Source organism: Pinus tabuliformis, chromosome 8, assembly GCF_031772625.1.
Source record: "Pinus tabuliformis cultivar Carrire ecotype Pingquan chromosome 8, CPIR1, whole genome shotgun sequence".
NCBI lineage: Eukaryota > Viridiplantae > Streptophyta > Pinopsida > Pinales > Pinaceae > Pinus > Pinus tabuliformis.
The window spans coordinates 1,738,162,777-1,738,187,813 of record NC_142294.1 but is presented as its reverse complement, the minus strand read 5'-3'; positions in this window follow the sequence as shown (position 1 = coordinate 1,738,187,813).

Genomic DNA, 25,037 nt, shown 5'->3' with positions numbered 1-25,037 from the left:
GAGCATCCTTTTAATCAATAAAATCTTTGACTTAAAAGAAAAGTGGCCTAGAATTTAATCTTATATCAAACATGTCAAGTAACTAACATCGGGTGAGAAATACAGGCCATGTATATTGGATTAGTGAAATAATTCATGTGATAAAGCTAAAAATCAAATAGATGACTTACAACTAAGAAACGTGAATAAATGACTTACAACTAAGACATGAGGTTGCTATTTTGACATTGTCGTTAAATAACTCTTCTTTATGTCACAGGCCATTAAAATTTTTCTAATACTAGGTGGAAGTGGTATTGTAACATTAACCTCTGATAGAGTCTGTGTCCACGACTACTTCTCAAGATCTGCTCCATTACCAGCATTTGGGGCTAGATAAGATACATGCAAAAACCATCAACATGAAAATGAAATCTACATCCTTGTAAAAAAATGGGAGGAAAAAAATAATCCACAAATTGAAACAGACTATAGGATAACTCATTCCTACAACATGATTATCCTATCATGAACAATAAAAAAAGAAATCAAGAGAAATGTAATTTTTGCCACATTTTGACAATAATTTCCTTTTGCATATTCTATGAGCAATTGATGAAAAAAGTCAGCTAAAGCTTGTCAACATCAAGATTATAGTAAAACATAAAGGAACCGCTCCAACACATATAATCCTAAACATAAGTATCTATACATATAAGTATTTATTGAGGACATTGTATTTTGTGAAAATATGGAAGTCAAATCTTTGAAATAACACAATTTATGGTACCACTGCCTTACGAAGTCCATTCATTCGAGTATTTACAAAGTCCATTCATTTGATTATCTACGAAGTCCATTCAGGAATTAAGTCCATTTAGGAATTTCTTCAAAGTTCAAAGTTCAAACAATTTACATGTAGCCTAAACAAACTTAGATTTGAAAAGTAGATAACCCAACGATGTAGAGTATATATCTCACATTTAAATTTCCTACTTTCTAGACATTGAAATGACACTTTTTAGCATACTATTGTGAATTCAGCCCAAAATGCTAGAAAAAATATTGATGGTTATTTAAAAAAAAAATGGAAACTAGGGCCAAATTCCACTTTGAACAACTCCTTTGGGGAATATAATTGTGGCATTGAATTCCTCTTTTCTAGAGGATCAAAATCGATCTAAAGATCGTCAAATTTGGATAAGTAGAAGTGGAATTTTGAATTTATGTTTCTCTCATGTAAATTATTGAGGTCGGCCTCAACTATATGTCAACTTAAGAAGATCAAAAGTCACATCCCCTCAACTCCACTGAATTGTATATATAGAGGAGCATTCTCTCTCATTTGGGACACATCAATCAAAAGAAAAAGATATCTCTATGGCAGCGAAGATTAAGGAGGATAAATTCTGGTTATTGTTGGGACTATTTTGGTTAGGGGTTTGTCATAACAGGTTCAAGTTTGGAAGCAGTGCTTCGCTATGGTTAAGGAAAATCTTATATATGGGTTGTGACTTGTTTCATATGGGACTTCTTCCTGTAGTTTGGCTACAACTAGAAGATATTCTCACAGCTTGACCACAAGCCTTGAATCACTTGCCCAAGAAGCTGAAATACAACAGAAAGTCGTTGACCTTATATGATAGTATTCAAGTGCTTGTTGAGGATGACATGGAAACTTAAAAATAGGCTAGGACTACTACAAATAATAGAGCCCTTGTAAGAAGAAAAAGGCCACATTGTTTACAAAATTCAAGGGTTGGAGCAACATGCTTCAGAAGCCCTAATCCAGAACCACAGAGATAATATCAATGGTGACCTTAATGTGGTCATAAACCAACTCCTTAAGCTAGCCAAAGGGAGCATCATGTGAAATAAGGAAGGTCGCAGTAGAAAGGAGGATTTTGGATCAGTCAACTTAGAAAGCAATGGACTATTGTTGCCCTAACCAAACCGATCTTGTACAACAATATGATTTTTCCTCTATGAACAAACTGCCCAAATTACATGATTGAATGGATCTAAGAGAAGTGATGCCTGATCTTCATATTGGCAAGTTATTTTATATCATTTTACTCTCTCTATTTCTCTATTGAACATTTGATGATAATAATAAGAAGATTTGATCAAGGGTTTTCCCCATCTTGGGTTTTTTTCCTAGCTTGAGCCATATTCTCATGTCTTTCTGTCTTGGCTTGTCTTCTGCATCTATCATTTATGTTATTTCATCAATTACTATTATATAATGTCTAATGTGATTGGTAAATGGATTAATGGGCATATGGTTGAATGAAGTATCTAACCTAAACAAAGAACATGTTAACTGAAAATTAACATGGTATCAGAGCTCAGGTGAGGACAAGCCCAAGCTTAAAGAGATTGCAATCACTAAAGAATTTCATTGATACCTCCATCTCTCTATGGTAAATCAAGTTGTTGTTCAAATCTAGGTTATTTCTCAAGGCCTTCTTCAAGCCCTAATCAGTAAACATGGGCACCAATCCTAAAGATATTCAACTATCACAGGAAAAAGTTGGAAGACAACAAGGTATGTTCTTGTACTTTATAATAGTCCTACTCATCAAGCTTAAGACTGTATCATCATCGTAAGCTTATGGAAAGATATTTTCTATGATCCTTGGAGGTAAGGTCAATCCTCTATAGATCTCTGTTTGAAATACTATTCTCATCTCTAGAGGACTGATCAAGTGCAGGATATATCTATCTAAGATATATCGAATACTTTAGATAACAAGTATAGGCTTGCATTCATTCTATCATTACTTTTGAAGCTAAGATTCTTTCCTAAGAAGTTACAGTCCTAGACATCGATCAAGAGTACCAAATCCTAGACCAAAACATATTTCAGAAGGGTCCTGGAATCTAAAATTCCTCCATCAAATTCTAAGCATGATCACCATGATCATTGATTAGTATCAATTGTTCAACACCTATTCTCTCTATTAGTGCCTCTGGTTTTGGAAGGATATTTCGCTTTGAAGATAGAATTTTTTTATGATAGGGTAAAGTCACTATGATGCCTTGCTTTAAGGATCAAATCACCTAACTTGTTGCAGTGATAAGGCCGAGGGATTGCGTAAGAGAAAAGTTAAAGAAGGATCATATTGATCCCAAGAGACATATTATGGTTATGTTGGAGGTATCCCTAAAACAAGGTTATCGATAATTTGAGCACATGAAGGTTCAATTAGTCAACACTTGGCACTCGATGGTCATTTTACACAATCTCTTGGCCTCCTTGAAGGTCATTATTGCAGTAAAATTATAGTATATTCCTATTGGTGAAAGCTACAGTAACATTTCAGACTTTGTTATTATTATTTGGAAGGCTCATATCTGAACCTTGTGGCATATTGAACTTGCTCGTTGACTGAAGCATGATAACCTTGTCATTAACATAACTATGTGGCCTCCTTGAGAGAGAACTGATTCATTATACCATCCTACAACTCGTAAGTTGATTGGCTATTAACTTTAGATATATGTGTGTATGAAAGTTTAAATAAGCCATCTTTGTCAAGATTCTAAAAGAGGTAAATTGTAGCAACAAGACCAAGTTGACTCTATCTAATGGAAAACAATAACACAAATGAGACGAAATGTACATAGTCCACATAAAAATGGTTTTAAAATTTTATTGTTGAATATCTTACAATTGTGATAATTATCATCAACACATGTATCTATTATCCTTTGATAACACTACAGTTTGATAACTTAAAAGCAATACAGGTGAAACACAAACAAAAAATTTACTACATGTAGAATTGCTTTCCAAGACTCTCATCAGATTTGTAGTCATGCGTTTGTGCTTTATTGTTGTGACACTCACTATTTCCAAACTAAGGAAAACATGGACAAAGATAAAAATAACTTGGAAAAATTGAAGGCTCTATTTTCCTTATTAACATCTTCATTTGACAAGGATATTGGTCATATATAGGTCTTTTGGCACTCAACACTGGATGTTAATTGGATGAATGCACAAGGTCAGATTCAGGATACTTCCTTATCTCCCTTAGCTACTCAGATGAAAGATCTCTCTAGGCAGTTCCAGATGATCAGAACCTCTCATGTGTTCAGAGAACTTAATAGGACAACATATACTCTCTCAAAGGAAGGACTTTAGTTGTAGGAGAACTAAGTTCTAGAGAAGGAATTCATTGGTGGTCATTTATCTTATTTAAGAGAAAAGCATAATAGGTTCCACCAAATGGATACCTTCCTTCAGAGCATTCATATCAAACTACAGTTGTTTAACATTTTTAATTTGTAGTAAGCAGAGAAAGGTAATTTTATTGATGTCTAACAAATGACAAAAAAATTTCCAATGAGACTAGAATGTACAATCAGTAATTACCAATCTGTAGGGGTGTCCTGGGCTACCTTGAAAGCATAAAGAGAAACTTTTTTAGTTTTGTTAGAGTGCACTTGTGCCAAAGTTTTAATTCTAAATTTGGTTGCTCTTTATAGACAACTTCCACACAAGTCTCCTTGACATCCCACTTTTATCAATAAATGATACCCACATTTAGTGCAGAAACCACTAGTGGAGTTTTAAGGCCTCCTAGTCATTAGGGAAGTTGATTATTAGGATTACTTGTGACATCCTATGTATTTTTCAAATGCCAATACACCATATATAATTCTTATGTATTTTAGAAACTCCAATACAAAATCAATATTACTAGGAGTCATCAAGGCCAACAAATATATCTTCAACCATATAGTTGGCCTTGATGACTCCTAGTAATATTTTTTCCTTCACTAAATGTATATGTAAGATGAATTCACTCACATCCAAATATATGCTTCTAAGAAATAGCTTGCAGGTTATTAAGGATCATTTAAGAGGTAATGTCCAAATCATGTAGGTTAATTGTGTGTGCAAGTGTTGTAAAATTTAAATATACTTGGCTCTGGTGTGCAGTGCTCTATTTACATTTTTGTAAAGGCAGATAACATCATGTACCTCATGTGGAGTGCTATGTTTACTTTGTCCGAAAGGCAGATAACATTGACTAGAAGTGGTGAGGTATACTCATATGGACAAATGAAAAGAGCTATTTTGTTTACTGTCATGTCTTGAGGCTCCACTTCTAAACATACCACAAACACTTGAAATAATGGTGCTGGAAAGGCATGACACCATGGAAAAGTTTGTACCACACCTGTCAATGAATTCTTATGAAACTGAAGCTTATGGAATTCCTGGAAACTTTTTTTATTGACGTTGTTTCTTACCCTTCCCTTTCTTCTTATAACACTAAGAAGCATAGTGGCCATCCATACTCGAAGGTTCTACAATTCTTGCAAACTATTTTACTGTTATTGTTGCTTACCCTTCCCCTACTTCTCAAGATACTGAGAAGCATATTGGCCATGCTTCTTGCACTTAATATGGCTCAAATTATTCTTCAGATGGTTAGAAGAGCTTGAATCTTCCTTCTTCTTCTAACCCTTCGCAAATCATATTTTATTCCCTCCTTTCCTCACCCTCCCAATGAGGGCTAGCTCTAGTACATCCTCATCACTAGCTGAAACCATCTCCAATCTCATTTCCTCCTCGATAAATGCATCCCACAAACTTTTGATTGAAGGTAGCTTCTCACAAGCACATACAAACTGTACAAAATGGTGCCAAGATGGACCAAAGCCATTCAAATTGATCCAAATTAGTCCATTCTCTTCTACCTTGTCATCAAGTGTAGCTCGTTGATATCTCAACTCTTGATCTTTATCAGATAGATAACTACTGTAGTAGTGTTGCTCATGCAAGTAATGGACGATTTCTTCATTAAGAGCATTCTCCTAGACATGTTCTCGCTCCAATACAATGTAATCAAGGTAATATGCATTTCCCTATCAATATTTTTCTCTACAATGAAAGGGGTTAGATGATTCTTCACCAAATCCAAAACTATTCATTCCAGTTTGACCAATTTCTAATCATGCTCAGCCAACTCCTTGGTATCTGTTGAAAGTAAAATCTCCTTCTCCACTACGTACCACAATTCAACCTCTTCCAAGAGATGTTGCATCCTGAACTATAATAGAGTTGGAAGTGCCCTCCAACATGTGACAATCCTAAAGACCCTAACTACTTGTGATTACAACTCTTTAAACAAACATGAAAACATATTGAGAACTAAGAATCAAACCTGCAACCTCTTATAGGTGGAGGCCACATTTCGTAAACACGCAAAATAATACTCCAATCCCTAGAACAACTCAGACATCACACCCCATGGGCCACAACCTTTAAGCGGTCGAAATTTGCTTCACTTGCTTAAACTCGGGCATCCCACCCCTGAAACCCTTCAACAACTCCCTCTAACAAGTTGCAATCCTATCCATGCACAACTTCCTATTAGTTTCAGTGAAAGTGCTCTGATACCATGTAATCTAGACAATAGTAAGTAAATTTTGCACTAAAATAATATTCCTAAGATCCCAGGTAATTTAAATCCCTTGACGGGTATACAAGAATCTACAAAAACACAGTGTTGAAAATTAATAAGAGCATGTACACAAATTTGAACTCTCAATCACATCTATCTTCTATTGAATGCAAAGCAAAGAAAATACAACACAATACCTCAAAACCAAAAGCTTTCTAACCAACACGGAAGTGTTCACTACATCTCCTTTATAGAATAGGAAGATGAGAAAAGATACAAAGTATCTAGTCACATGCATGAAGCACTCAAGGTGACTCAGTCAAATGGTAGCCCAAGTTTAATAATCTAGTGTACCCTTGCTACATGGATAAGTGTGCCAGGTAAGTGCATCTCCACTGGAAGACAAACAGAAGCATGCATCCCCTTCCTTGAGAATTGTGCCCCCTACCAAGATTGGAACCTTATCATGCAAAAGAACTCTAATTATCTAGGGTTTTGTGCCCTCCAAATACTAGATCATGCATGCATGACTGAACTGAATTGAATCTAAACTACAAACTAAACTAAACTGAAGAAAAAATGGAATTGCTTAATCTTAAACAACATGCAAACTAAAATTAATTGAGGATAGAAAATCTAAAAATATACCCTATACTCTCTTACATAACAACACCTCCCGCATAATATAATGTGCATAGGAACCATGAAAAACTGCTACCATTATTACTGTTGTATGGACCTACAAAAGGTACACCCTTACTACTGTTGTACCTTCCAATTAAGTGCACCCTGCTACTGTGGAGAGGGCTGTCAGAGTTAAACAAGGTAGAAAATCTAACAAAGGATATGAACCAACTGATCAAAAAAAATATTACCATAGTGATAAATTGAATCCTTAAAAGAGTGACTAGCGTGGGAAGAGACATATTTAGGTAAAATAAAGTATAAATCTTTTCCATATATAAGACAAAATTTACTGCATGGTTTTAAGAAAATTCATCTCAATGGGATAATAATTTTTTTCAAACCCCAAGATTGAAAGGAAATTGACTTAATGTACAACAAAATGTTAGTATTTTGTTAAGATGCATCTGCATTTACTCAGAGGTGTTTATTTGATGCTATATAATTCTTAAATCCATGTTCAACCTACAATGAGTCTCTAGCTTTTCTGTTGTTAAAGTTGCAAGCCTATTTTAGCAAAGCCATAGGATTTGATCATGATGAAATGTAGTTAAAGGGTTTTTTTTGGATTTATATATTTTTCACAATTTAGTTTCAATTATGCATTTTTCCATACCAAGTAAGAAATAAAACAAACCATTAGTAGACAAACATGTAAAATATAACAGATAAAGGATATACAAATTCAGAATGGAAAGTTTTAACTCAGAAATTGAATAGACAATGTGGTGTTAATAGTACCTATATAGCAGGATTTGATATCAGGACTAAAGACACACATATTCCATCGAATGCCTCTTTCCAAGAACCCTCAATAAGAGTTTACCAAAGTTCCTTTGATTTCCCAAATGTGCTAGTTTACATCTGAGTAGACATTGTGTCCAGTGGCTTTCCAAAACAAAATAAACCACCACATAACATAGTGTTTATATATAAATTTGAACAAGAAATGTACAAGTCAAAATACCAAAATTTGGCTAGAAAATCCAAATCACTAGGACAAAGCAGGAAGAAAAGGAGTTGTACCTGTGTTATCACAGCTGTGCAAGCTCTAGTTGCAGCAGCTACAGCCAAATTTGCCTTTGTTCCCATATACTTGTTCCTATGTTTTAAGTAAAATCTCTTAGACTATAGCTATAATAGTATTGGTTAAATTTCTGATGTATAATTACTTGATGAAAATTGAATAAGCTAAACTCATGGTAAATAATATCATAAGTAATTAGTTGTAGATCAGAAAAGGTTTTTCAACATGGTATCAAAGAAGTGAGATCAGGCAATGGAGTGTGTCTTGGTGGAATGATTTCCATCAAACAAATCTGTGTATTTTCCCTGGAACTAGTTTATTTGCAGATGTGGTAATTCAAGCGTGCATTACGTAAAGATCCATTGTCTCTAGCACCATTATTATACACAACTACTTTTGAATTTTTGTTTTATCTTATTCTAGAACATGTGTAAGGAGGTGAGAATGATCATTCTCCATAGTCAAGTTGAAGGGAGTCATAGCATCAGCTCTGTGGAACAATAAATATTAATTCATGAAAATTTGCAATCCCAAGGGCATGGTTTTATGCAGTCTCCTCTACTTTGATTTGCTTTGAGCACCGTAGATATCAAAAACTAAAGGAACGATGAGCTTGGGAAATTTAAAATGGAACACTTCATCATTTAGCAATGACTGGAAATGTGATGGAATATATTCATGATAAGCCATTTGATGTGTGTTGATGTGCATTGAAGGGGTAACATGAGGCAGAGGCTATTTTCAAATATATGAGGACCATAAACATACCTTCCAATACCATCTTGTATTCTATTATGATAAATGGATATTCCAAGCAAGCCAAAATGGACGATGCTTTCAAATTGTTTGATGGAATGGTGGACCGTTATATCAAACTCACGGTTGTCATTTATATTGCACTCATTAGTGGTCTCTCCAAAGGAGGCAAGATGATGAAAGCAAATGCCCTTATAGAGGAAATGATGCCTAAATGCATGTTACCAAATATTGTTACTTACAATGTTGCTCATTCAAGGATACTACAAGGAAGGGGACACTGAAAATGCATTGAATTTCCTTTCCAAGATTGCAAGAAAAGGTTCTTCCCCTGATATTGTAACATACAACACTCCGATACATGGATTTTGTAAAGAAGGTAGATTGAGGTATGCATTGAATATTTTGAACAAAATGGGTGATCTGTTTCCAAATAATGTAACATATACTACCCTGATTGATGGCGATTGTAGAGAAGATAATATGATTGGGGATTTCAGATTGCGGAATGAAAGGGCTAGTGCTAGGAATGGTGACATACGGTGTCCTCCTCCATAAGCTCTATGAGGAAGGGAAATTGGAAGAAGCCAATAACCTTTTGCGTGAAATGGAGAAGAAGGGTCCTGAACCTGAGCACTTCACATTGATATGTTGATAAATTCATAGTGAAATATAGGTAACATGGCTAATGCCTGGAAACTTCACAACAAGATGTTACAAAGCGGGTTATTTTTTTGTGTACATACAAGGATTTTATTCATGGCTTTTGAAAGTTTGGGAAATAAATGAAGCAACGGAGGTCCTATTTAAAATGATGATTGCAGGTTTATGCCTAATTTTAGTGTTTACTCATGGCTAATTGATGGCTATTGTTTCCAACACAATGAAGAGGAAGCTCTGAAGCTTCTTGATGATTTTTTCGAAAGAGGTTTATCTGAAGATGTTTTTTATATAGTAACACTATTCGAGGTTAGGAAACCTAAGCAGGGACAAAAACACAATCAATAAAATGTTTGGAGGGGTCTTGTTGGTGATGCCCTTATTTATACTATTATTGTGCATACTTGGGAGAAAGTGAAAGAAATAAAGCTTCAAAACTTGTGAAGAAATGGCCTAAAAAAATATTATGGTCAATCTTTAAAAAAAATTGTTTTTGATGTATTCTTTAGATATAGATGGAAAACCTGAGGTTTTCTGGAATGGGATGAGAGAGAGAGGCTAGATTGTCAAATGTGCTATCAGAATGTGAGAACTATTGCACAAAATTCCATTTCCAGTATGTTATTTTGATATGTAAGTTGTAACATTAAGACTCTATGATCTCTTTGAGTAAAATATTTGTTGTCCAATAGCTTGGGATGCCTCTCTAGAATTTTTTGAATGGTGTTTCCAACACAAAAAGAAAGTACTTTAATATTGTTGAAAAGAAAACTAAATGGTTCAATGATTACAGAAGAGAATTATAATTAACGTTGCACTCAAAGGCTTCTTCAAAAATGATATGCATAAATTTGGGCTTGCAAAGAATATTCGAATAAGTCCATGCCATCCACATCTCAATGTCTGATATAGGGAAATTAGGTCACCCCATTTCTGGGGCTTAGTTTCATGGAGAAAACACCCTTATAGAAGTGGAACTCAAAGATCTAGGATAGTTTCTACTAGTTTTAAAGTTAAAATTGTCCAAAAAAGCAAGGTACTTTTAGTGCTAGATATCCCACGCTCCATTTATCAGTTTTGTATGTAGAAATCAATGTGGTTCAAGTTTACATAGAGGCTGATATAATGTTTAATGGTCTCAAGCTTTTGAAATTGCATTTCATGCAATGTAGAAATGAAAGTTCTCAAGAAAATTAAATTGTAGCATGCTCTTTGGGCCAATTTTAATGTTTCTTGAGTTTAAAAGAAGCACATTATTTAGTTTTTCTCTAATAGAATAAATTGTAACCTAAGGCAAGGAATTGCACAAAAGAACCACAAGGAAAACTTCCTTGAAGCAAAGATGAATTCAGTGAGAAAAAAACTGATGTGAAGATGCTAGTAGTCAATTTCCCAAGGGTGATTTTGTATACTCTTGCCAAAACTGAAGGCTATATCCCACTATCCAAACTATGTTCTCTCAATTACACTTGGTATGCTAATAGATGCTTCTGGGAAAAATTCACAGCCTATTTTGCATAATTCACTAGAAAATGTATTTATTGAACAAGTATTGATGAAGCAATTCAAGGCTTGATCAAATTTTCTAGTTCGAGAGCATACAATAGAAACCCTTGCTAGCTTGTATGGAAATAACTATTTAAGTAGCAAGCTCCAAAATGCAGAAGACAAGTGTTTGCTAGTGGGTTTACTTATAAGGGTTGCAGATGATGTTCATGAGGAACTCATAAGGTCTCTTAAAATTCTCTACAACAGTGCAAATAATATGTGGCATGCCATTCAAGGTAGGGAAGGAGTAGAACACTTGATTTTTCTTCTTTCCCTTTCTTCAAATAGCAGCAGGAATGTGTAGTGGCCTTGCTTTGTATGTTGTCAAATGAAAATGATGAAAGAAAATGGGAAATTACTGCTGCAGGTGGCATACCTCCTCTAGTCCAGATTCCAGAGATTGGATCTTCAAAAGTGAAAAAGCACTCTAAAAATGTTATTGTGAACCTCTGTAATCATAGTGAAGATATCCATTCATGTTTTGAAAGTGCAGATGATGTACTTGCATTTATTGGGTTGTTGAAAAAGTGGTAGTCCAAGCAGAAATAAATTATTGCAAAGATACTGAACCATTTCACCCATAAATCAAATAGTAGCAATATCAGCCAACTCATTACTTTTCTAACTGGTGACTTACCAAAAACAAAAGTTCATGTTTTGGAGGCCTTAAGATCTGTACTGAAGATAGTACTGGAAATGATGGAATTGAAACAATGACTAAAATCCTTTGTTCTACTAATGACAATACTTGAGCTAAATTTGCTTCAGTTATTGCTGCATTATTTAACTGCAGGAATTATTTACATGAAAGAAATATAGTAATTGAATACATTGGACTAGTCTTAAGGCTCCATAATGCACAATAAAAATATATTTTGATTGAAGCAACATCTTCTCTTGCTGCTATTTTTTGTTAATAAAACAGAGCTAGGAAGGTGCGAAGTTGTTGCTAACCATTAGTTAGTCTTGCAAATTCTTCAGGGATGTTTTCAGAAAATATGATCGTGAATTTTCCCGCATATAGGGTACTCGGGAGATGTTGGTCTGAATAAGGAAAAATTTTCAGAGCTCTTGGAGATGAGATGTTGAAGTTTTCCCATCTTTTCCAGCAAGAAATTAATACTTGTTTTTTGAAATGTTAATGTATAACAAGAAGGATTGAGGAATCTCTTGACTTGATCCATGAGATCAAGGAGAGAAGCCTTTTGCCTAAGCCCAAGAGTTACCATATGCTAGTTAAAGATTATGCAAAAAATGGAAAAATGGATTATGTTATGTAGTAAATGTCATGAAAATGAAAAATTACATGCCTTATGAAAATTTTTATGGCATCCTTATCGATGATTACTTGAAAGCAGGCTAGGTGAAGAGAGGATTTGATACAATGCATATCATGAAAGTGTTGGAAATAATACTGAGAGGGGGATGGGGGTGAATCAGTATTATTAAGTCAAATGTTCCTTTTTCAAAATCAAATGCTATACGCTACTTCAGTTAATTAAACTCGCGTATATACGCAACTATGCAGAAGAAAACCTGCATATATAATGCAAACTTTTAATTTACTTTATCTTTCTTATGTTGATTGTTAATCTGTGATTCAGAAGCAAATAACCAGTAACCAGAAACAGTAAAACAGAGCAGAAAGACAATCGCACACAAGAACACAAGATATAAGGTGGAAACCCAATGTGGGTGAAAACCACCTGCTGCAATTCGTCTCTATATTTTCTTTAATTAGAAACTTCTTTTTACAAATGTACTGGTGCAGTCCTTTACCAGTACGCAGGCTGCAACCTGCAGAGAGCTACAACCCTCTCTCGTTCTCCAGCTTCTCCTGGAAGGGAGCTACAACCCCCTTAGCTCTTGCACTAGCCAAGATACTAGTACGTAGGTGCTGGCCTACAGAAGGCTACAACCTTCTCTTTCTTTCAGGGACCACGTTTCATAAATTTTCAGACTGGATCCACAAATAACATCAATCAACCATCAAGAATTTCTGCATTAACCAATCACCTTTTCACCAATCAAAACTGAATCAACATAAACACTTCTCTGACGACTGTACCCAGATCACGGTAAGAGTACCACACACCAAAACTGAACCCAGAACACTGCAACAATAAACAGAAGCAGCAAAAACACAACTCAAAATGTATACGCTACTTTAATAGCCTGAAACCTGCGTGCATATGCTCCTGCGTATGGAACAAACTGCGTATACGCTGTTTTCCTTCACTGGACATACGTATATATGCGCCTTAGCTGAACTGAACCTGCGTACAGATCTACAAAAAAATAATTCACTCTTTCAAGTATTCAGGCACTGATTAACCCAGATTATCAAATTTATAGATCACGCATGTGCCAGATATAAAAGATCAAAATCATGCAAAGATATTATCATTCAAGCCAAGAGATTATGACCCATCAATATAACTTATCCTTCTTTTCGCTAAGGTTCCTCCTTCATTCAGATCCAGATTTTCTCCACAATGCTAATCACCAATATTTCAGATCTCGTATATTATCAGATATTCAATAATAATTCTGATGATTCCTTGTCACATGATCTCCTTCCTCTTTTATAGTTTTATGCCTTCCACAATACCACGGTCCAAAACCATAATAAACCAATACCAAGGGCCCAAAACCTGGGGTCAACACTTCTGACGAGATACCATGGTCCAAAACCATAGGTTCAAATTCCAAGGACTAACAACCATGGACCAAAAATAAGTTTCCCACCATGTACGCGCTTTTCTGTGCATAAAAGTGCGGGTATACGCATATGCGACTTCTGAACGTATAACCCGCATGTATACGCGTCTTCGGCAAGGTGAACCTGTGTATACAAGACTTCCTTCATTCTGAGCACCTGAACTGAGGTCTGACACCAAAGTGAGTTGCCATCAAGGACAACACCTGTACCATAGGGCCACACCTGTGCCAAAATGCCAACAATCTCCCCCTTTGGACTTGATGGCAACCCCAAGATCCTCAAAGTCATTCTCCCCCTTTTTCATCAAGGGCAAAGGGTTGTGCTCCCCCTGAGTACATGCTGATATCTCTGCTCTGCTGTGCTGAACGTGCTCCCCCTGACTGTAGGCAAGATCTGCAAAAAGGTGTTCTTCAAGAGGAACCATGACTTATACATCATAAAAGATCTTCCTATCACCAAAAGACTCGATACATACAACCATCACCCAACCAAGTGGGGATCATCCACCCAACCAAGTGGGGATACATCAGAAATTTACATATGACAACCAATCACATTGCATCAATCATCCCAGGCATAGTGGGGAAACCAAAATAGGCCGTTACATGACCTTGATAAAAAAAAAATATACATGACATAGAGACGAAATATCAAGACTATGCAAATCACCAATAACTACTATCAGCAACATCTGACAATCACTGTATATATCAGCAACCATGTTCTCCTTCTGTTCTCCTTTCTGCAGCTGATCCACCTGAACCAAAAACAGCTTGAGTACTAGAACCAAGAGCTTCTAAGGTAATGCCAAAAATGCATTATTAGAAGATTATCTGCTCCCCCTGAACCTATGCCTGATGGTCTCTGACAGACCCATATCAAACTCTCTCCAACCAGAGTCTGTCCTTGCTGATTTTCTTCAGAACTCCATATACGCGACTGCACCTGCATAAATCAGCGTATGTATGCGGATGCCCCTCATCCAACTCGCATACACCATCTTTTCTCTGAAACAGACAAGCTTCAATAGCAGGATGAAGCATCAACTACTCCTAGCTTTTGTCTGAGATATTCAAAAGTTTCCCAGGGCAGTGGTTTGGTGAGTATATCAGCAACTTGTTCCTTAGAAGGAACATACTCCAACTTAACTTTTTGCTCAAGCACTTGTTCCCGAAGAAAGTGATATTTGATAGGTATGTGCTTGGTCTTTGAATGCATGATAGGATTCTTTGAAATGCTTATTGCACTCATATTATCACATAAGATAGAGACAGGTGGAGTACAAGTGATTTGAAAATCCTACAAGGTTTGCATCATCCAAAGAAGTTGAGTGCAACAAGATGCATCATCCACATATTCCGCTTCAGCTGTAGATAAAGCAATCGAACTCTGTTTCTTGCTGAACCAAGATACTAATCTGGAACCCATAAAGAATGCACCACCACTTGTGCTCTTCCTGTCATCCACGCTTTCGACCCAATCTGCATTTGTGTAAGCATGAAGTGTGAGATCTGTATCTCTAGGATACCATAGGCCATAGTTTTGAGTTCCTTGAAGGTACTTGAAGATTCTCTTGACTGCCTGAAGATGAGTTTCCTTTGGATTTGCCTGAAATCTTCCAACTATTCCCACTGCATGCATGATGTCTGGCCAGGTACCTGTCAAATAAAGTAGACTTCCAATCATAGATCTATAGGTTGGTTGATGTATTGCTGCTGATTCATCATTTTCACTGAGACTGCATCCTGTAACCATAGGGGTACATACTGGTTTCGAATCTTCCATGCCATATTTCTTTAGAATTTGCTTGAGGTACTTGGTTTGAGACAAGAAGATACCGTCCTCATTTTTTTGGATTTGCAATCCAAGAAAGTATGTCAGTTCTCCAAGCAAAGACATTTCGAATTCTTTCTGCATCACCAAGGCAAAGCTTTGACTCATAGCTTCTTCGTTGCTACCAAAGATAATATCATCTACATACACAACAAGTATTAGCAATTTGTCATTTTCAATTTTTATATAAAGATTGATATCTGCTGATCCTTTTGAAAAACCTTGTTGATGAAGGTATTTGTCCAAGCGGTAGTACCAAGCCCTTGGAGCTTGTTTAAGCCCATAGAGAGCCTTTTTAAGTCTGCATACAAGATTTGGATCATTCCCAAGGATAAAGCCATCTGGTTGCTCTATGTACACTTCTTCTTCTAAGTCTCCATTCAGAAAGGTTGATTTTACGTCCATTTGAAATACTTTGAACTTCTGGAAGCTAGAGAGAGCAAGGAACATTCTGATGGCCTCAAGTCTAGCAACAGGAGCAAACGTTTCTTCAAAGTCTATTCCTTCCTGTTGAGCATACCCTTTATAAACAAGTCTAGCCTTGTTTCTAATCACTTCCCCATTTTCATTCAACTTATTTTTGAAGATCCATTTTGTTCCTATGACATTTTTGTCTTTTGGTCTAGGAACCAACTCCCAAGTGTTATTCTTTTCGATCTGCTCAAGCTCTTCATCCATTGCCTTAACCCAACACTCATCTTTGCATGCTTCTTTTACATTTTGCGGTTCAGTGGAAGAGAGCAATGCCAAATAGCTTGAAGCTTCTGCTATTGTTCTTCTTGTTTGTATACCTGCTTCTTTCTGCCCCAAAATTTGAGATTCTGGATGATTCTTCTGAACGTACCTGGATGGAGTCTTCTCTTCTATCCTTATCTATTCCTATGGTGCCTCTTGGGGTTCTTCTTCATCATCTGTCTGATTTGGAGAGTAGTCTTCATCGTCATCAATATTTTCATGATTCACTTGCCTAGGGATGTATCCTTTTTCATCAACCACTACATGAATGCTGTCAACAATTCTTCCAAGTCTTTTATTGTAACACTTATATTCTTTGCTGTAGGGAGAATAACCAAGGAGAATGCCTTCATCTGCCCTAGGTTCAAGTTTTCCAAGCTGCTCATCAGTATTCTTAATATAGCATTTGCTCCCAAAAATTTTGAAATGCTTTACCGAAGGAGTCTCACCATACCAGAGCTCATGAGGAGTTTGAGTGTTGTTCACTCGGACATTTGTTTTGTTGAGAAAACCGCATCATATGTAGCTTCGTCCCAGAAGGTTGCGGGAGTTCCAGACTCATCAAGCATAGCACGAGCCATTTGTTGGATTGTTCTGTTCATCCTTTCCGCCACTCCATTTTGCTGAGGAGTCCTAGCTGTAGAGAATTCCATTCTTATTCCATGTTCTTCACAGAAATCAAAAAATTCATTTGAGGTAAATTCCCCACCTCTGTCGGACCTGAGGCACTTAATTTTGTAATCTGATTCATTTTCAGCCAAGGCTTTGAAGGATTTGAATTTTTCGAATGCTTCGTCTTTGTGCTTCATAAGTCCTAACCAAACAAACCTGGAGAAGTCATCAATGAATAATATAAGGTATTCTTCTCCTCGAGGTGACCTTGTCCTAAATGGACCACATACATCTGTATGGACTAGCTCAAGAGGCCTGCTAGCTGATCCTTCCTTCTCAGGAAAGTTAGTTCTGGTTTGCTTACCAAACTGACATGATTTGCATATGGTGTTGTCTGGAATTTTGATATCTGGAAGACCACGAACTGCCTGGTATTTGCATGCTTTCCTTATTTATGAAAATCTTAGATGCCCCAACCTCCGGTGCCATAACCAGTGTTCATCATCCTTGCTTAAATAGCATTGTTGTTGTCCTTCTTCAAATATGTATAGATTATTTGGAGTTCTTCTGCCTTTGATCACTGTTTCTCCTGTATCAAGATCACGAACACTACATCCATTTGATCGAAATATTACCTCGATTCCTTGATTGCACATCTGACTAACACTCAGTAGATTATGCTTCAAGCCATCAACATACAAAACATTTCCAGCCTTGACCTTTTCTTTCAACTGAGCAGTGCCTTTTCCTTTTATGGCTGCAGGGGTATCGTTTCCAAAAGAAACCTTCTTTCCCTTTTCTAATGCAGTATATGATTCAAGTTTTTCTTTATCACCTGTCATATGCTTCGAACATCTGCTGTCGATACACCATAGATTTTCTTGTCCTTCTGCATAAAAGGCTATCCCACATCTTTCTGGTTGTGGTTCCTTCATTCTCCATGTTCTGGCACTTGAGGTTTGTTCCTTCTGAGTTGTCTTCCAAAACCTGCTCCTACATTCAGAATCTTCATGACCAAAGCTATTATAAATAGAACATTCAACTTCATTTTCAAGGGCTGAAAAGTTGTTATAAGTCCTTTTCGTGATCCCAGTCATATTCCTTTGTTTTTGAGCTTCTCTAGTCATGATTGTCTTATAGGCAACACATTGGGCTGCTTTGTGACCAAAGTTATGGCAAGAGAAGCATTGGCCATTGAAGAAACTCCTGCGATTATTAAATCTATCATCCAACTCATTGTAGTTTCTACTGACATCCATTCTTGAGGCAAATTGGGAAGATTTTACTTGAGGCTGAATGTAGCTTCTATTTGTCCTTAAGGTAGCTTGCCCTCGATTTTCTTGATAGTCTTTGTTCGTTCTTGAGGTAAATTGTCCCTGATATACCTGATGATTTCTATTAGGCCTTTGCTCGCTCCTCCTTGCTGCATCAAGATAACTTTTGGAGGTGGATGCTTGAGATGTTTCTTCATTATATCCCAGACCTATCTTAATTAGTGGAGAACGCTGCACATTGATAATCTCATCCAGAGTTTAAGATCCTTTAACAAATCTAAGATTAATAGCTTTTGTTTTCTCAATCTCCTTTCTAAGACCAACAATTTCACATTCCAAATTTTCAAGATGTTTTTCCCTTTCAGCCAGTTGACATTGCAGAGAATCAATAATCGCATTTTTCTCTTCTAAGCAAATTTTGAGATTAGATATCTCTTTATAAAAACCTTCTACATCTATAGCATCCATGTAGTCATCATCTTCAAAAGCCATTAAAAGTTTATACTTATTACCTCGTTCATCTTCGTCACTATTTGAAAGTCCATCACTATCTTCATGAGTGTAATTGCTTTTCTTATATGCATTCTGTTTCTTGTTCCATCTAACAGGTTCCTTCCCTTTGTCAATCTTATCCTTGTGAGGACATTTGGCAGCATAGTGACCGAATCTTCCACAAGCAAAGCATTTGAAAGGTAACTTACCTCGGAACCGCCCAGTACCACATTGAAGATTTCTGACAAAATTTGATTCTTCTTCTTCTTTTGACACGTGTCCTGACTCATAGTACTCGCCTTTGCCTGAAGCCTTGAAGGCAACTTCTCTCCTGTCTGATGGACCTCCTTTCCTCATTTCATAAGTAGTTAGAATTCCGTGCAGCTGTGACATTTTAAGGCTTTGTAGATTCTCTTTTTCTTCTATTGCAGAAACTTTAGATTCAAACCTAGGGGACAAAGATCTTAGAACTTTTTCAACCACAACAACCTCTTTTATTTCTTCACCCAAATTTTTCATACTATTAACAATCTCATCTACACGAAGAAAATAGTTAGCCACACTTTCATCATTATACATCCTGAGATTTTCATACTCAATCCTGAGGGTTTGAAGTTTTGCTCGTTTTACCTGATCATCTCCTTCATAGCTCAGAACAATCTTGTCCCATATCTCTTTTGCGGATTTAAACTGCATTACCTTGACAAATTCTGATTGAGATAGGCATCCTAATAGAGTATTGAGCGCCTTTGCATTTGTTTCATATTTCTTCTTTTCAGCCGGATCTGTAGGAGTTGCTGATGGAAAAGTATACCCTGTATCTATGATATCCCAGACGTCTGTACCAAGAGATTGAAGATAGGCAGTAACTCTTACCTTCCAATAAACAAAGTTTGTCCCATCAAAAATCAGTGGCCTGATTGATGCTTCCCTCTCGTAGTTGCTCATGATGAATGATCTTCCTTCAAGCGATCAAACTTCTTCTGAAGGACCTGCTCTGATACCAATTGTTGGAAATAATACTGAGGGGGGGGGGGGGTGAATCAGTATTATTAAGTCAAATGTTCCTTTTTCAAAATCAAATGCTATACGTTACTTCAATTAATTAAACCCGCGTATATACGCAACTATGCAGAAGAAAACCCGCGTATATAATGCAAAATTTTAATTTACTTTATCTTTCTGATGTTGATTGTTAATCTGTGATTCAAAAGCAAATAACCAGTAACCAGAAACAGTAAAACAAAGCAAAAAGACAATCACACACAAGAACACAAGATATAAGGTGGAAACCCAATGTGGGTGAAAACCACCTGCTGCAATTCATCTCTATCTTTTCTTTAATTAGAAACTTCTTTTTACAAATGTACTGGTGCAATCCTTTACCAGTACGCAGGCTGCAACCTGCAGATAGCTACAACCCTCTCTCGTTCTCTAGCTTCTCCTGGAAGGGAGCTACAACCCCCTTAGCTCTTGCACTAGCCAAGATACTAGTACGTAGGTGCTAGCCTACAGAAGGCTACAACCTTCTCTTTCTTTCAGGGACCACGTTTCATAAATTTTCAGACTGGATCCTAAAATAACATCAATCAACCATCAAGAATTTCTGCATTAACCAATCACCTTTTCACCAATCAAAACTGAATCAACATAAACGCTTCTCTGATGACTGTACCCAGATCACAGTAAGAGTACCACACACCAAAACTGAACCGAGAACACTGCAGCAATAAACAAAAGCAGCAAAAACACAACTCAAAATGTATACGCTACTTTAATAGCTTGAAACCTGCGTGCATACGCTCCTGCGTATACGCTGTTTTCCTTCACTGAACCTGCGTATATACGCGCCTTAGCTAAACTGAACCTGCGTACAGATCTACAAAAAAATAATTCACTCTTTCAAGTATTCAGGCGCTGATTAACCCAGATTATCAGATTTATAGATCACGCATGCGCCAGATATAACAGATCAAAATCATGCAAAGATATTATCATTCAAGCCAAGAGATTATGACCCATCAATAGAACTTATCCTTCTTTTCGCAAAGGTTCCTCCTTCATTCAGATCCAGATCTGCTCCACAATGCTAATCACCAATATTTCAGATCTCGTATATTATTAGATATTCAATAATAATTCCGATGATTCCTTGTCACATGATCTCCTTCCTCTTTTATAGTTTTAGGCCTTCCACAATACCACGGTCCAAAACCATAATAAACCAATACCAAGGGCCTAAAACCTGGGGTCAACACTTCTGACGAGATACCATGGTCCAAAACCATAGGTTCAAATTCCAAGGACTAACAACCATGGACCAAAAATAAGTTTCCCACCATGTACACGCTTTTCTGTGCATAAAAGTGCGTGTATACGCATACACGACTTCTGAACGTATTACCCGCGTGTATACGCGTCTTCGGCAAGGTGAACCTGCGTATACAAGATTTCCTTCATTTTGAGCGCCTAAACTGAGGTCTGACACCAAAGTGAGTTGCCATCAAGGACAACACCTGTACCATAGGGCCACACCTGTGCTAAAATGCCAACAGAAAGAACTAGTGTGAATTCCTATTGTTTCAAGCTATACTACCTTGGTTTAGCATCTTTTAAGGGAAATAAAATACAAAGAGGCTAATAAATTAATATGTACCTTTGGTAAATGCAAGCATGTTGTTGTGAACGTGATGCTCTAATTATTGTAGCAATGATTGTTGGAGAAGTAAGCTAGGGCCACACTTCTAAAGCGTGGGAATTTTTCAATGCCACAAAAAGCAAGGGACTAAACCCTACATGGAAACCTGATGTATATTCATTTGTATAAGAATGCCAACTCTTCAATTTTTTTGGATATTAACAACCATGGGAAAGTTGATCCTGAATGAGGAGACACCCATTTAATGTGTCTGCGTCAACAAAAAGTTTCACTGTTTGTCAAAGTTCCTCCACAAGCTTCAATACGACTTTTCCTGTGCAACTATTGTTTTAAAAGTTCTATTGCTTGGCTATAGAACCCCGTTAAAGGAGAGTTTTATATTGAAAGTATATGCACACCCAAGAGAATGTGCCTCATTTAATGAACTTGGGTTCCATTCTTGATGGGATTTTACCCTTGTAAAATCTTGGCAATGAATTTTGGATATTTTTTAGAGAATTAGGCCCTCTAAGCCATTGAGGACCAGCCAACACTTAATTATTTTTCTCAGGATTTCGTTTAGCAATGGTTGGGAACTAAACACCCTCGATTAAGCATTTCAACATTTATTCTACCATATGGAACTTCAGACACCAATAGAAAGAGAATTGCACCCCAAAATCTCTAGAACTTTGCTCATCAAACATGCAATTACAAATTTATCTCATGGCACAAATATTTGTGGAAGAATTCATGAAATTAGTACTTTCGTGAGTTCCAAATCCTGCCCAATCTGCACCAATGTCAAATTTCGCTTCCACGGTAATGCATAAATCTCACTCCAATCTAGCTAGGGCAACACCAATGTCAAATTTCGCTTCCACGGCAATGCAGAAATCTCACTCCAACCTAGCTAGGGCGACACCAATGTCAAATTTCGCTTCAACGACAATGCAGTCAATCTACCTAGGGATGGTTTCTCACCACCAAAACTAATTTTCCCAATGGGTTTTTTGGACATCGTAGCCTCACAGGATCCAAACTCTCTAAGAGTTTTTTTTTGCAAAAATACAAATGAACAAAATGAGGAGAATGCTCATTTACCCTTTTTACAATTTCCTTTTCATTTCTGGCTTTTTATTTTATTAAAATTATTATTTTTTTCAATTTCTCTCTTATTTAAAAATATATATATATATATATATATTTTCATTTTTACCTCTTACTTTATAAAAGCTAACATAAGCTGAAGTGGGAAAGGGTATTGCTTTGAAAATACAAATGACCAAAAATAGGAGAACTCTCATTTGCCCTTTTTATAACTTCCTTTTCAGTTTTGGCCTTTTATTTTATTAAAATTATTAGTTTCTTCAATTTCCCTCATATTTAATTTTTTTTTTTTTTTTTTTTCATTTCCCCTCTCATTTTATAAAAGCTAACATAAGCTGAAGTGGGAAATGAAATTGCAAAGTGAGTGAATGATAATGATATGTTGTTTAAAGATTACATAAGTTTTTTAATTAATTTGTAAAAAAATAATAGAAGACATATGGAAAAAGGTCTATGGATAATGTAATAACATGATCTTTAAGATGATTAAGAATATTTTCACATACTTTAAACAATGTGAAGATAAGGGTTTTTTGAATTGGTCAAATATTATGAGTAGTGATAAGATTGGTGGTACAAGTGCTAATATTGCCATGTTTTGGAAAATTATAAGGGCCCTCCTAAGTGGGACATGGCTATGGGTGTATTGTCTCTAATCAACTCCTTCAATTTGAGAGTTAATGTTTAGAAAAATGAACGTCTTCTTGTTTGCTTTAACCCTCTATACCTATTGACAGAAGGTGATGTTCAAGGAGTGTATAAGGAACATGTGGTTTTCTTGGCCTCTAAGGAAGGTTTTTGGTTCATTGGAAATAGTAATGATGTAAAGTCATTAGAAGTTGAGGAAAAATGTGTTCTTAGTTGTGGGGGAATATATTGCAGTCAACCAAATCCTTGACCTTTCAAGATGCACTTTGGCATGAAATTTTATTGGAAAGAGGGTAGGGATGGACTACTTTCTGAGATAGATAAAGTAGAGTCAGAGTTCAAGTTTATGCTATATACTAGCAACTCACATAGTAGCAAGAGAGATGCATTCTTTTTGTCTTTTGGAATGAAGAAGATGTAGTTTCTATATCAAATGAAGTTTGGTTTGTGGATAGGTCTTATTTGTCTATAAAACCCCACCACTCCTTTTTTATGCTAGGGATGAGACCATGTCAGACACCCTCATATGGATAAAACTTCTTGGACTCCCCTTGGAACCCTAAACTATTCAATATTTATGCACAATTGAAAACAAGCTAGGAAAAAGTATTCTCATGGATGACATCTTTGTTTCTGAAAGATAAAGGTCAATTGTAAGGATATTAGTTTATATTGATGTAACTATAGGTATTTTTGAGACAACTGAATTGATTATTAAAAAAATGCAAGTGTTCTTTACATACACTTTCCCAACCCCCGATCAATTTTCACATTTTTTATGTTGTACATGGTGGCCATACTTGTTGGTCCTTCATTTTGTCATAGTAAATATGACTTGTAACCTTTGCCAATTAACCAAATAGTATTTATATTATAAATGTGACTTTAAATTTAATTGATTTATTAAAGATAATTCAACCAACTAATTATCCTTCCAACTCTTCGAGTTTTGTAAGCTTATATCATGTAGTGCTTTGAATTTAGAATATTTTGTTGTGATGGTGGTGTTTGATCATGGATTTCTAGAAAAATCTAGAGCTTTCCCCCCCTCCTTAAGCCATCTTATGTGAAATTTTTGGCACCAGAGAAATTCTTCCTAAATGAAACCTTCTTCTAATTGATTGAGAAGCTCACTTTCTTCCTCAACTAATTTGTCAAATCGACCTTCAAGAATAATGCATTGTTGGACTTATTCCATGTGATCCTCTAATTCCTATTTGATTTGGTGGATGTTCCAAAAATATTCTCTATTCCATTTTTTTATTTGAGCTTTTAAGAACTTGATTTTCTATTGGAATTGGTGCATAATTGAGCCTAGTCGAGGAGTGGCTTCCTACCACCATTATTGGGAATTTTCCAAGAAGGAAGGATCCCTATGAAAAAAGCTTTCAAAGCGAAAGGGTCTATTTTTGGGGCTTGCTTTGATATTTTCTTCCAAGCTTACAGGCCAATGATATGATATGCAACAGGGAAGGATTAAAACCTCCACAAAGGTCTCATTGTCCCAAGGAGCTTTTGAGACCAAAAATATGTCAAATTTGAAAGTAATTTGAGGGCAGCCACCTTTTCGATTATTCCAAGTAAATATCCCATGTATAGTATCTGCATATGTGGCATGCAGGTCTTGCATGAGGTCAAGGAACAACTAGGCATCAAAGTCTAGTTATTGAAATCCACTTTTTTTCTTCCATCAATTTAATGATGTGGAAGTTACCCACTATTATCCATAGGTATTTTAAAGATATGGAGTGGATATCATTCAATAGAGCTAGATCACATGCATTTGTAATTCTACCTATTGACTTAAAACTTTTGAATTGAAAATGACTTGAAAGAATGCATGGGGCTATAGTTATATTGGTCATGGTAATTTCCACGGGATTTCATATAAGAGCTA